General features: G+C 41.0%; 1 pseudogene across 1 annotated transcript in view; it reads right to left on the bottom strand.

Annotated features, from left to right (window-relative positions):
- Nucleotides 1–617: 617 nt before the first annotated feature.
- The window catches only part of LOC311599671 (small ribosomal subunit protein eS6-like), a 35,821-nt pseudogene continuing 20,732 nt past the window's right edge, over nt 618–15,706 (bottom strand). The window contains exon 2 of the transcript in view: nt 618–1,415. The product of the transcript in view is annotated as a small ribosomal subunit protein eS6-like (transcript). The remainder of the gene's footprint in view (nt 1,416–15,706) is intronic.

Raw genomic sequence — 15,706 nt, 5'->3', positions numbered from 1 at the left:
ACATCTACCCCATCAATGGACTGCTGGAGTACATGAACGGGCCAGTCATACATATCCAAAACCACAGGCTCCCCATGACACAGGGTAACAACAAGATATCCGAGAGGAATCCCAGAGAGGTTCCAGTGTTAATAGAGTAGCAGATGACAGAGGCCTCGTGGAAGACCAATAGATGATTGCAATGAACACTTGCAAGCTAAGAAGTATGGACAAAAAGCTATACTGCGGGACACACTGTGACACACTATCGTTTCCGTAGTGATATTTGTTGTTGTTGTTGTTGTTGCAGGGAAGGTTGTAAGGGTGGAAGGCAGGAATGAGGGGAGGAGAGATGAGTGGGATTGGGGTGCATGATATGAAATCCACAAAGAACCAATAAAAAGTTGTAGGGTTTTTTTTTTAAATCGAGTTAGCTGGGTATGGTGACACACACCTTTAATCTCAGCACTCGGAGAGGCAGAGGCAGGTGGATTCTTTGAGTTTGAGGTCAGCCTGGTCTATGAGTACAGGACAGCCAAGGATACTCAGAGAAACCCTGTCTGGAAAAAAAATCACAAACAAGTTATATCTTTAAAGTTTAGCTTTTAGATTAAGGATCTCTCTCTTTCTCTTTGAGATTCAAGGCATGATCATTTATTTGTTACTCTTAAAGACTTAGTTTTGACCTGACTCAGACTTAGAAGTAGAAGCTCTCAGCAAGGGTAGCCTATGTCTCTTGGCAATGTGTTCCTGCCACTTTTCTTTGGCCTCTTTCCTTCTCCTGGCCAAAAGTTTAGTGAATTCTGCAGCCCTCTCCGTATTTTTTTCTTAGCACATTGTTTCTTTGGACCTATATGTCAGCATTTGTGCTATAGGACACATGGAGTGACAAGATGCTGAGTCTTGGGTGCTTTGGTCCTGGGCTTCTTAAGTTCTTTGTTTAAGGATTTTTTGACAACATGTTTGCGGGTATTGACGTCATCTTTAGAGAGACTAAAGAACTTTCCGATTCTACTAGTTCTTTTAGGTCCCAGCCTATAACGTGCAATAGTATCTGTCAGTCAGGAACATCCTTCTCTCCTTTTTTTACAATAACCAAGTTGAGAACGCTCAGATTGGCATCTATAATGCATCCACAGACAGACTTGCACTTCCTCTCTCCAGTTCTCCTTGGTCTATAACAAGAATGCCCCTTACTGAACAGCAGGTACAGTCTGCCATGGGTCAAAATTAATTGCTTCATGGGAAAACCCTGTTTGTCATTCCCACCACTGGTCCGGACCACATAACCTTCCACTCTTCACCCTGAATATCAGCAGCTACTTCTGTGGCCATGTGCTTCTCACGGAACGTTCAAAGCTTGCTTTCATCGTCCACTTCGGTGACTTGCTGACAGAGAAGGAGATGATTCAGCTTTGCCTGACACCATGGACCACCTAGGAGGCACCACGAAAAAGAGCAGATTAAAGATTTCTTCATGCTTTAAACTATCAGATAAACAGTCTACTTGTAAGACTGAAAAATGACAGTAAATGTTATAAGATTCTTGGTATATTTTTAAATTCTATTCATAAACCTCTGAGCATTAAAAAGGCTGTTGCCCTCAGGGACTCACAGCACATATGGTTGCTGGCACAAGACCTAAACAAGATCAAGCAATCAACACTCCAGCATGAAGAGCAAGGGGTTCGTGAGGTCCCACTCATAGCTGCGGAGCTATTGTCAGTTGGTGGCTGCTAAGGGGAGTGAAAGTCCATATTCTTCAGTGGTGTGGCCCATGGTAAGTTGTCCATGTTCCAACATCTATACACAAAAGCACAGCTCTAACTGGACTCAATGGGTTATAGAAGACTGAAGAAAGGGGAAATTGAGAGGGAGATGTTGAGCAGTGTACAAGAGGACTTATGGTAAGGACCCGGGGGATGGATATGATCTAAATTCATTGTATTAGTATATGAGATTACCAAAGAATAATTTCTTAAAAATCAATGTGAAAACAAAAACATCTATACTTATGTATGCCTATGTATATTTATGCTGTCTACATGTGCCTGTGGTTTAATAATATCTGCTTATTACCAAACTGCTTATAAGCAAATGGTCAAATAAATTATAAATTGAAATGTTAAGTCAGCCAAAAAAATTTTTAGTTCGTAGTTTATAAAACAAAGAGTTGGAGAAATGGTTCGGTGGTTAAGAGCACTGTCTGCTCTTCCAGAGGTCCTGAGTTCAATTCCCAGCAACCACATGGTGGCTCACAGCCATCTATACTGAAGTCTAATGCCCTCTTCTAGCATGCAGATGTACATGCAGACAGGGTACTCATATACATAAAATAAATAAATAAAACTTTAAAGAATAAATAGGTAAATAAACTTGAAAAAAATTGATTATCTCAGATCATATCCTACTCCCCCACATTGCATTTGGTCAGTGTTTTGTCACACTAACAGAAAAATCAAGTTAGAGCATTTATTAATTTTCCTTTTCTCCTTATTCTTTCCTTTTACTTTTCACCATCCTAAAATCATAACTTTGCTTGGTTTGCTCAGACTTCTGAGAGATGAGCTAGTCTGGTTATCTGATGCCTTTACCTTTCTCTTCTTAGTCCACTTTCCACCAAAACTGTTTGTGTTTCTGCCCCTCTAGTTTTACTGTCTTCTAAAATATCTGTGTCACATCTATATTGTGTGTTTGTGTATGCATGCACGTGCAGGCACACATATGTCAGGGGACAACTTGTGAAAGTCAGTTCTCTCCTTCTATCTTAGGAGTCCCAGGGACTAAGCTCAGGTCAGCAGCCTTGGCAGTATTAGTAACTACCTTTACCACTGAGCAATCTTGCCAGCCACAAGCTGCCTTCTAAATACACACAGTTGTATCTATAGATTAATGTCACTCTCAGTCTCTGTCAGAGACACTTTTATTGCAGCTGCTGGTGGTTAATACAGAGAGAGACCTATGACTGGTCAAAATGCCTGCAATAAATGATGGTGGAGTGCTTGACTCTCCGTGGGGTATCTATATCAGTCCCTCCAAGTTTCATGAAACATGAAAGAGAGGGCACACAAAAAAATCTAAGAGCTGGAGGATGTGGAAGTGTGCCACAGAAAGATGTCTTCTGGACATGACACAGCTGTGGCAATAGGAAGTCGCTACAGCTGTGGTCACCTAAACAAGACTGAGCACATCAGACATTTCATCATAAAAAGATAGGGGGATTCATGAGGCTTCACGCTTCCCTAAGTGACAATTGCTGGATCATGGTTGCTAGGGGAGGTGATATCATCTTCTATGGTGATGTATCCACTGGTTGGTTGCCTAGAATATAACACCTATACTCACGCAAGCATCCTTCATGACACTCAGTGGGCCACTCACACAAGATGCAAGGAAGTGGGAAGAGGCTTGCTTAGAAGAAGGAGAGTTCCAGCAGGAGAGTGAGAGGCATGAGAAGAGCAATGGAGAGTGAAAATGACTAATCTCCATTATACACATGTATGGAACTGTCAAGGAATTTTTAAAAGTTTTGTGTTTGCGTTCTAGGGTACATGGCAATTTTATGCAGAACATGAATTCATTCACCCAACGCTTACTACAGAAAATCCAAAGCTTTCTCTCTAACCAATAGATAAAGAAGGAAAAGTCTTTGAACCCCTCATATCCAGGGACCACACTGTCAGCATGGACATCACTACATAAGACTGATTGGCCAAGGTCCTTTTCCTTCCCCCAGAATGCTCTGGGAACCACAGCTCTCAGAGGAGAGCTATGACTTGAGAACTGGGGCTGGAACCTGAAGAGTCAAGATTAACCTTGAAGATGTCAGTTGGCGACAGGAAACTTTCACCTCCAGGGTATGCCTGCAAACAGCACACTGGAGAAAGCCGTGATATACAAGCCTAAGAGAGGCAGGTCCCATGTATGTGACCCATAAAAAGGTCCTGAATCTTGTGCCCTGATGCCCTTTGAGCTCATCCTTTTTTCCCAGCGCACCAATTCGCAGTAAATAAACTGTCTCTTAGGGCCAATGTTTTTTAAGGCATTTGCCACCAAGCCTGCAGACCTGATTTTCATCTCCAGAACCCACATGATGGGAGAAGATTGACTCCTGAAAGTTGTCCTCTGGCCTCTACATGCATGTGTGAACACACGCACACACACACACACACACACACACACACACACACACATACACACTGGGCATATATATATATACTAGGTAAATAAATAATAAATGTTTTGGTTTTTTAAGATAAACTTTCTATTTCTAACCACATGTTCCTCATCCAGTTCTTGGCCTAGTGACACAAGAGCCTGGGAAACTCCAGAGGTGGCCTACAGACTCAGACTTACACCTCTAACAAGAGAAGACTGATGACCTCATGGCAAATGGGAAATAAGAGAGAAAGAGGAGGCCAGGTCTCAATAACCTCCTAAAGCGCATCCCCATAACTTTCTTCCACTAGGCCCTATCTCCTAAATGCTTTACCACCTCCAAGTATGAGAGACATTTCAAATTCAAAATACAGACGCAATGTACTTACAGGAATAGGAAAGTCAGGGGCTGGCAAGGAGGGGTAACCAGTAAGATCGCTTGGCCAACAAACCTGTTGGATTTAGTTTAATCCCACATAAAGATGGAAAGAGGGAACTGACTCCACAAAGCTGTACTCTGACCTCTGTAGGCAAGTCTCACACACACCACACACACACACACACACACACACACACACACACACACACACACCACACAAACACCACACACGCACACTCACACACCATGGTTACTCTTCTGTTACTGTGATAATAAACCATGAGCAAAAGAAACTTATGGAAGAATTTTGACTTACAGCTCCAAGCATAGCGAAAAGAGTAAGAAGCTTGTTTACCGCAACACAAACAGAGAGAATGAACTGGAGATACCACAAGGCGGTAAACTTTTTTTTTTCTCAGACAGGGTTTCACTACACAGCTGTGGGTGTCCTGGACTTGCTCTGTAGACCAGACTGGCCTTGAACTCACAGAGACCTGCCTTGTCTCCCAGGCAGAGTCCAGGACAGCCAGAGTTACACAAAGAAACCCTGCCTCAAAAACAAAACAAAACAAACAAAAGAGTTCAAGGTCAACCTGGTTTTTCGAATTTGAGGCAGTTATTCAAATTCGAGGCTAGCTTGGGCTACTTGAGACTCTGTCTAAAAGTTGAAAGAAAGGAGGAAGATGGGAATGTATGAATGAATGGATGGATGGATGGATGGATGAATTATAAACCCTGCAGACACTTTAAAGTGGAATCTCAGTTTTCCAGAGCTCTTCTGATACTTTTGAAGCACAGTTCCAAGGTCCAGGGTATACCACAAGTCTAGTTCCATGTTCTAGAATCTTGAGGAAATACAATTCTGGTATTTACACCCCATAGCAGGTGATATTTTGTCACCTAACACCATAGCTAATACATATCTTATTGAAATTAATGATTTATTTATTTTTTATTTTGTGTGTGTTGGTGTTTTGCTGGCATGTATGTCTGTGTGAGTGTGTTGGATCCCCAGGAGCTGGAGTTATAGACAGTTGTGAGCTACCATGTGGGTGCTGAGAATTGAACCTGGGTCCTCTGAAAGAACAGCCAGTGATGCTCCCCACCACTGAGCTGTCTTTCCAGACCTCAATGATTAAAACAAACTTCGTCACACAAATCTTCTTCTTCTTCTTCTTCTTCTTCTTCTTCTTCTTCTTCTTCTTCTTCTTCTTCTTCTTCTTCTTCTTCTTCTTCTTCTCCTTCTTCTTCTTCTTTGAGTCAGGGCCTCACAGGGCACAGGCTGGCCTAAGTCTTCATTAAGTCTTCATATGGAATCCAGGGTAATTTGAACTTCAGCTCTCCTCCTCCTCCTCCCTCTCCTAAGTTCTGGGAATTTTGGTGTACTACCATGTCTAAATACAAATCATACTTTCAAAGTAGTGTTTAGTCTCTCCTAGACACTTCTATTCACTAAGAAAACAAGCCCTTTACTGTCCAGATCCCAGACATCCTGATGTTAGTGAAAACCATTTATCTGCTCACAGTTGCCCCTTGAAATAGATTCTCTTTTCCTGTCAGTAGCACTTCCTCAGTTGACCTTTGCTTGCCATTGTCCATTCTTCTGAAATGGTCATGTCTCAGCACACCCTTGCCCCCTCAGGGCATAAGTCACCTAAATGGTGTGGAGTAAGAATTAATCACATCCTCAAGTACCAGACAGGCATTGACAAAAGTCTTTTGTGCACCATTCACTTGACCTTCAAAGTGGCTTTCAAAGAATGGTAAATAGGAACTATTAACCCCTTCCTACTTGAAAACTTGAAGCCAATTTTTACTAAAGTATGGTCCATAAAAACTCTCACTTTGTGTAGCTGAGCCCACTAGAAACACAAATCTTCCTTATCTTTGGTCCTGGGGAATGTACCTAAGACCCCTGCCTTCTAGAGAAGCACTCTGCCACTGAGCTATGTTCCAGCCCATCAAACCAATGCTCTTTATTCTCATTTTGTTTTTTGAACTTGGGTTCTTAAGTCTAGTTTTATTTTTTAATTAAATCAATTTGTATGTTTCATATCCTTAATACTTTTGTATAGATCTGAAAGTCAATAAGGCTCATTGAAATCCCTGGGGTTGTTCTTGTTGTTGTTGTGGAGACTGAGTTAAGGGCCTCCCGCATGATAGAAAAGTGTTTTTTATAATTGTTATATTCCCAAGCCCTTTTTCATTTTAATTAATTTTAAGACAAGGTCTCACTATCTCTGGCTGACTTGGAACTCACTCTGTAGACCATGATGACCTTGACCAGTGGTCCACCTGCCTCTGCTTCCTGAGTGCTGGGATTAGCCACCACATGTACCACACTGTCTAGCTTTTCTTTTCTCTCTCTCTCTCTCTCTCTCTCTCTCTCTCTCTCTCTCTCTCTCTCTTTCTCATCTTGGTGTGTACTTCAGGCAGACTTGAATTTGCTATGTAACTCGACAGGCTTTGAACTCATAACTCTCTTGGCTTAGAGTTCCAAGTCGCTTTGATTACAGATATATGCTAATATGCGGACATCACTGGCATATCCATGTTTCTTCCTGTCCCTCAGCCCAGGCTGGGAATCCAACTGATATTAAACATACTATTCAGGCATGCTATCATTGAGCCATACCCTCAACTTCTAGGCATTTGTGTTTTGTAAGTTTGAAAATATTTTATTTTTATTTATATATGTGCCTTGCACATCTGTATTGCAAGTACAGGTGCTCAATGAGGCCAGAAGAAGGCATTGCATCACGTGGTACTGGTTTCACCAGTTGGGTTTAGCCAACGATACCCTCAACAATGACTAATTGCAATAAAGAGTACCTCAGTCTCTACTCATTTCCTGTCCCAGTCTCATACATGGCTACTAAGCAGGGCAACATGACAATGATATAAACATGTTAGGTCTGGAGGGGAGATGGCCACTGCATCAGTCTTCCCTCCTCTTCAACCTTCACTGTCATATTAAGAGGTACATCTCCTAGGTCATGCTCAATCCAGTAAAGCTGGCAATGAAGATTAGCCACCCCAGCTCCACCACTTGTCAACTGACACACAATCAAATTTTGGGTTTTTGTTTTTGTTTTTGTTTTTTTTGAGATAAGGTTTCTCTGTGTTGCCCTGGCTGACCTGTAATCACTTTGTAGACCAGGCTAGCCATGCAACTGCCTCCCTGAGTGCTGGGATCACAGGTGTGTACCACCTTGCCCAGTCAATCAAATCATTTTAAAACAAAACTTCCTTCCTAGCCTTTGAAGTACTGTGTTCATCTCATTATGCAAATTTCCATTTAGTCCATTTCTAAAAGGTCCCAAAGTCTTATCAGTTCTAGTGCTGCTCAAAAGCCCACAATCCAATCTTTTCTAAAATTCTACATAATTTATTAACTGTGAGCCCCTATAAAATAAAAAAAAGCAAGATACATACTTCCAATATAAAACAGCATAAGGGAAACATGCCCGCTACAAGTGGGTAAGAATGGGAACAGAGCAAGGAAAGATCAGATCAAAATAAGATTAAAACTCAGCAGGGAAAACACATCATGCAGTTCCATGTTCAGCATCTGGGACTCTTGGCGGCAGCATCTGGTTTTTGACAGCCTTGAGTAGACCTTTCCTTCCAGTTCTTTCTGCAGTGCACGTAGCTTCTGTCTTCAGCCAGCACTATTTCATGTCCATAGCTTTCCAAAGTGCGTGGCCCACAGCTCCAGCATCTGGAATATCCTAGAGTCTCTATTGTGACATAAGCTTTACCTTCCAAGCCTCACTCAGTGAACTCTCACAATATCCCTTCACAGTCTCTGACCTTGCCAAATGTAGCCTTGCCTGAGCAGTTTTCTGGAATGCCCATGGTCCTATAACTCTTGTATTTGGCAAGCCTGCAAAATTAACACCATGTAGATGATCTGTCCAGTTCTGCTGGCAGCTAAAGATGTATTCTATCCCTTTCACTACAGCCTCAGCACCCTCATGTGCCTTGCTGGATAGACCTTGGAAAACACCTCCCTAGGTGACTGTTTTTCCAGGAGGAACTCCTTTGGGGGACTGCTCAGTTCAGTCTCTCTCCTTTCAGGGGAATTTACATGTTTACAATCTTCAATAAGTGAAGTATCACCCTCGTGGCAAAATTCAATGTTCCTCTTTAATTATATTATTATATTTAACAATGACAGAAGTTGAATTTTGCCTCACTCAACTTGTCAGGGCATGAGCAAATGCAGCCAAGTTCATTGCCAACGTATAACAGGATCCCAAATCCATTTTCCACAAGTCCTTGCTCCCTTCTGAAACCTCATGAAACTAGCCTCCACTACTTGGTTTTTCTTGGAATCTTCATCTTCTGAGCTCAAGTCATAATGGTACATTCCATGTATAACATTCTAGGACTTCTCTAGCCTGAAATTTCAACCTTTTCCCCATTGCTCCCACAAATGAAGAACCTGGTGATCAAATTCATCACAGTAACGATGCCACCCCATGGTACTGATTTCCTGTATTAGTTACTTTATAATTACTGTGACAAGAGAAAATTAAGGAAGGATTTGTTTTGGCTCATGGTTTGAGCCATGGTAACAGGGAAATCATAGCAGCCAAAGAACTTGCAGATGTGGCATGGGAGGCTGCTCACATCTGCAGATCAGGAAGCAGAGGAAGGGCAATGTCTGTGCTCTGCTGGCTTTCTGTTTTCTCGAATACCCAGCCCTTGGGATGATGCTGCATACATTCTGAGGGGGTCTTCCCTCCACAAACTGGAGGTAAGACTCCTATGTAGTTCTTAATTAAGTCTACTGTCTAATCAGGTAGACAATGACTATCTAAAGTCACAATGTCTCAATGGAAAAAAATGATCTATTAAAATATATAAAATAACGTTTGTTGGTATCTGTGTGGTTGATTGGAATTGCTATTCTGAAGTTAATGTATGTGTAAAGCACGAAAAAAAAATTATACTATTTCTATGGTATGTAAATTCTATTACTGATGATTTTAGATTATACCCCATCCCCACCCCCACCCTCTTTGAGTTTTTGGGACAAGGTATTTTATAGCCTAAGTTAACTTAAAACTCTCCATACAGCCAAGGCTTGTCTTGAGCTCCTGATTCTCATGCCTCCACCTCTCAAGTGTGGGCATTGCAGACCTTCACTACTATGCCTGGCTGAAGACAATGATTCTTAGCTGAAAAAAAATGAGGTAAGAGGTAAAGATGTTCATGAAGTTTAATATCAATATGAGTACAGTATATTCTTTATTGAATCTGAAAGAAAGAAAAGAAGAAAGGCAGAAGGGGAAGGAGAAAGGAAGGGAGAGAGGAAAGGAGAAAATAAAAAAGAAAACATACTTTTTGTTTGTTTGTTTTATTGGTTAGTTTTTTGAGACAAGGTTTCTCTGTGTAGCCTTGGCTGTCCTGGACTCAGTTTGTAGACCAGGCTGGTGTCAGGCTGCCTCTGCCTCCCAACTGCTGGAATTAAAGGGGTGCACCACCACAGCCGGCCTGAAAATATACTTCTTGATGTATGGTTTGAATCTGGTTTCGGTGCATTCCCAATGGAATTTTAGATTGTAATTTAGTCATCATTGTGCATACTAAAGGGATGGAAACTTAATCCCATTATGATGTTGAGAAGTGAAGCTGCTGGGGTGAAGAGTAGATGGCTCAGCAATTAAGAGCAGCTGCAGCTCTTGGAGAGGACTTGAGTTCAGTTCCCAGCACCCACATCAGGCAGCTCACAACCACCTGTAACTTTAGTTCCAGGGAATCTGACCTTCTTCTGGCCTTCTCGGATATCCACACACAATTGCGCGCGCGCACACACACACACACACACACACACACACACACACACACACTCGCTTAAATAAATAAAATGAATATTTAAAAATATGGAAGTGACTAGGGTTAAATAAGTTCATCAGAATAAAGCCTGAATGGTAAATGTCTAAAGAGAAAGAAGACCAGTAAAGAACACACACACACACACACACACACACACACACACACACACACACACAACTATCTCTTGTCATTCAGTGTCCTGCATTTCCTCAGGACTCTGCTGGCCCTGCTATACATATCATCAGACAAAATCTTAGACCTCTAGAATCATGAGCTATAATAAATCTTTTTTTTCCTATAACTTTTCTTTGTACTAGCCTATGATATCATGTAATTAGAAACAGAAAATTTCAACATACCAGCAGACAACTACGTCACATCCTCTATGTGCTTAAAGTGATACTGATGCTTTTTTTTTTTTTAAATTAGCACCTGAGCTGGAAAGAGAGATAGGTTGATCATTAGGAGTTCTCTGCTCTTTTAGAAGACTTGAGTTTGGTTCCTAGCTCCTCTGGCAGGTGGCTCACAACTACATGTAACTGCAGCTCCAGGGGACTCAGTGCCCTCTTATGGCCTCTGTGGGCACCTGCACTCACATGCATATACACACAAACATACACATAATTTAAAAGAAAAGTTGTTGGGTTTTTTTTTTTTTAGGAAAATAAAAGGTGAACACATATGGAAGAAAAACAAACTCATTATTTTGAAACCTGGTAAATAATGAAATGAAGCAGTTATTCTATCTTGTCTAAATGACTGCACTGGATTAGAAATAATACGTCATTCACAGAAAACTGTGGGAATATTCAAAGAGGTGGCAGTGAGGGAAATACGTTAAAGATCAAAATGAGGATGTGCACAGATGGAGAGATGGCTCAGCAGGTAAGATTGGCTCTGACTCACCGAGAGCTGGGGTTCAGTTTCCAGCATCCACATGAAACCTCACACCTATCTTTAACTCCAGATTCAGGGGATCTGAGTATGTGGGCCCCACAAGCACTAGGCATGCACATGTGTGCGTATGTGAGTGCGCACACGTGTGTGTGTGTGCGCGCGCGCGCGCACACACACACACGCACACATGCAAAACACATACAATAAATTTTTTTTAACTAGGATTGTTGGCTGGAGAGGTGGCTCAGTGGTTAAGAGCCTGCTTTACTCTTTTCAAGGAGCCTAGTTCATTTCTCAGCACCCACTTCATGGCTTACAACCATCTGTAACTTCTTCTAAACTCCAAGGCACCAGGCATCCATGTGGTACACATACATACATGTAAGAAAAACACATGTACACATAAAATAAGATAAATTTTTTTAAACCCTAAGGACCATTGTTTCAGATATTTTGAAACAATAATCTTGGCCACGATGACTGGCAACAAGGGTGATGTCATCTGACACTGCAGAGTTTCGGGCCAAGGGTCTTTGTAGAAGTGCACAGAGAGTGGGCCTGTGGAATGGCTCAGCCAAGCAATGCATATGCCACCCAAACCTGACAACCTGACTTTGATCTGCAAAACTCATTTGGTGGAAGGAAAGACTGGTTCCTGGTAGTCATCTCCACATGTGCTCTGTAGTATGTCCACTCCCACACACAAAAAAGTAAGTAAATAAGTAAGTAAGTAAATGTTTAAAACAGATTTCTGAGAGAGGAAAAGAAAAGAATTTTTGTTTTGTTTTGTTTTTGTTTTTCAAGACAGGATTTCTCTGTGTAGCCTTGGTTGTCCTGGACTTGTTTTGTAGACCAGGCTGGCCTCGAATTCACAGCAATACACCTGCCTCTGCCTCCCGAGTGTTGGGATTAAAGGTGTGTGCCACCACCACCCAGCCAGAGGAAAATTTTAAATAAGTTGTGGTGACCTCTGGTGTGCTCATGGTCTGGAAGACTTCTGGTCCTATGAGGGTTTTGTTAGTTTGGTTGGTTGGCTTGAGATGGGTTTTCATTGAGACAACAGTTTCTCTGTTTAGCGCTGGCTGGCCTGGAACTGTCTCTGTAGACCAGGCTGGCCTTGAACGCACAGAGATTTGCCTGTCTCTGCCTCCCGAGTGCTGGGATTAAAGGCATTGTATCTGATATTTAGAAACAATAATATAGGCCACAATGACTGGCGATGAAATTGATAGCAGTCTGATCACAATGGCCCAGACTGTTCCTTTGGTTTTGATCAAGCAATCACATATCGATACCTTTTCCATAGCCTCACTGTTCTGTTTCCCCTCCTTGGTAAAAGGTAACTCAAATAATTTCCATGTTAATATGACAGTTTTCACATTTCTTTCGCTTTTCAAATCTTTCCTCTTTCACTTTCCTTCTCTCCCTCTCCATTCTCCCTCTTTCTTTTTTTCACCCACAAACATACAACACACATGCATACACAGAGTCACCCTTTTTCCAAGCCAGTGGAAAGACTTTCTTTAGGAAGTTCAGAAAGTAATTTTATATCTGCATAAACAGAGTGTCAACCTGAAAGTGAATTTGTGTCTAGCATGAGTAGAGTGAGTTTGGTTTCCTTGTTGCTGAACAAAGATATAAAGTTAACTTACAGTTGTTTGTGGATGTACAGATTTTCAACAAGTATTTATTGAATTAATGTCCTGCCTTAGTATACAGACCAAAATATAAACACTCCAGAAGGACATAATCACTATTTATTTCCTTGTCAACTTCTGATAGAATTGGGATTATTCTTTTATATAACTAGACACTTCAAATGCATCTATGTATATAATTTTGCATGTAAGAATACTTTTGCATGAGAATGAAGAGATGGTTTGTTGATTAAAAGCAAGAACTACGCTTGCAGAGGGCTCAGGTTCCATCCAAGCGCCCATATTAGGTGGCTCACAACCACTTGGGAACTCAAGCTCCAAGAGATCTGACACCCTCTTCTGGTCTCCAAGGGCACTTAACTCATGTGTGCATACCTATATACAAATAACTTAAAAGTAAGGCAAATATTAAGAAAAAGGCATAAAAATATGAACTATAAAAGGAACAATGTGTATATATAATATAGGAATGATGCTGAGGACATTTGTTTATATTTGTTCATTGATATTTCAAAATATATAAATAAGATAGAAAACTATAAAACTATAAAGAACAATTATATAGAAATCTAAGTTTAATAGAATCCTAAAACTTCACTATTTTTGTTCAGTTTTGGAGGCATTCTCATTATGTAGCCTGTAGGGGTAGAACTTACTATGTAGACTAGGCTGGCCTTGAACTCGCAGATCTCTTCCTTCCTCTGCCTCTTGAGTGCTGAGATTAAAGGTGTGCATCACCATGCCCAGCCTACACATCTGGCATATTACTCTGCTTTCTTAAGTTCTTTAAAAAGATAGGATGGTGCTTATATCTTTACAAAAAGACAGAGTTCTTTAATGTGGAAATATAATGTATTCACTGGTTCATGGGCCCCAAGCCTCCAAGAGTGTCACAAATCTGTACCTCTCTCTGCCCAGGATTTTGGATTTAAATATATGATATATAACTCAGCCCAAGCTAGTTTTGGAGAACTATAAACATCTATAATTTCTTATATAAGTTTCAGGGTCTGGTCAGTGTTCAGATGGGCGTGTAAAGACAATGTGATAACACAGATGCTGTTTTATGACTTCAGCTCCAATGTCTTTCACAACTGACTGAATTGTCACACTCTATTATGTGACACACAGATCCAGATTCACTGGCTTACACTTGTCATGGTGCTTGTCTAAAATTGTCTTTGAAAATGAAAATTTGGACTAAATTTAAAGGAGGCAACCTGTCAGTAAGAACTATTCAACCCAAAATTTCCCTGAAGGGGATAAGTAAGCACTCCATTTTAAAATTATTTAAATCAAAAGGGTAGGAGGTCCCAATTTGTAAAATTTATAGTAAATACAACAAGATTTAAAGATAGGAGTTTTTTTAGTTTACATTTATTTATTAGTTGTGTATTTGTTCATATGTGTGTTTGTAGACAGATCACAGCATTTGCATGGATGTCAGAGGGTAACTGGCACCCATTATCTGTGGAATCAGTTCTCTCCTTCCAACATGAGGATTCTGGAGATCACTCAAGTTATCAATGTTGGCAGAAAATTCTCTTACCCACTAATCTATTCCACTAGTTCATATAGTCAGATTTTGATGTGAAATTCCCACAAAAAAGGTGGAAAGAGAGAACTGATGAATCACCCTGCCTCCATCTTGAGCTTGAAAGCCATCTTCTACTAAAGACAATGTAGGTTCATTTCTGTTTATCAATAAGCCTCAGTTTCTCAAGGACTGGGCTATGACCCATTTGTAGCCTTAACTGCAAATGGTTCTGTGGTCCCTGCTCCAGGACACAGCAATCACATTTGTGTCTCAAAGAATTGTTATGACCATCTTGCAACCCTACCTTTGTTTCATAACGTTACTATAACCACCTGTTGTTATGACTACCTTGTTATGACCACCCTGTTACATTGCTCATATAACCCTGACCTCTTGTCTGCTAAATCTTCCATTTAGAAACTCCCTACCCCTGAACTATATAAAAACAAACAAACATTATCTTGCCCATGTCCAGGCATGATCTCTTGAACCCTGCCTTCAGCTCATGTACACAAGTGAAAAATCTTGCTTTAATGAATTGCTTGCTTTAATTTGGCCATGATGATTTGGGTCTGTGGTCTTTCTTCTCGTATCTTTGGGATTTATAGAACCACTGTACTGCCTTGCATACTTTGAGCAGAATGCCAGGGTAGGGCCACAGAATACTAAATCCCACTCAAAAAAAAAAAAAAAAGACAAAGTTTAATAAAGAGAAGTGGATCAGTTAGTTGTTCTCCAAAACAGAACCCTGTGAAATGCAATTCTGATTCATGACATATTCTGCTTTTCTTCTCCGGTGAACTCTGCAGAACACTATGCTTTCCATGAAACACACTATGGCAGCTGGTTGCATTAGGCAATTTGAGCCTTCATACTAAACATACACCTGTAATCCCATCATTTGGGAGGCCAAGGCACAGAGGATCATCTCCACCTCAAGGTCAACCTCAGTTCCTGGCCTGTCTGGATAACAGAGGCCCTGGCTCAAACAAGTGAGCAAACAAACAAGCAAATCCAGGGCTCAGTAAAGTCCTTGGTATCTTCACTGTGAGTACACTTCTCAAAAGGTGTTTCCTAGAAGCATCGGGGTGTGGAAAACCTTTCTGGAATGTCACACACACACACACACACACACACACACACACACACACACACACACACACACACACCATCCTTCTTTCTCTTCTTCCTTTCCTTTTTTTCTTCCCTCCTTCCTTTTTTTGGGAGGAGGGGGCTCTTTTGAGACAAAATCTG

Source organism: Acomys minous (assembly GCF_964271855.1).
Source record: "Acomys minous genome assembly, chromosome: 6".
Classification (NCBI taxonomy): Eukaryota; Metazoa; Chordata; class Mammalia; order Rodentia; family Muridae; genus Acomys; species Acomys minous.
This window is presented reverse-complemented; position numbering and strand designations above follow the sequence as displayed.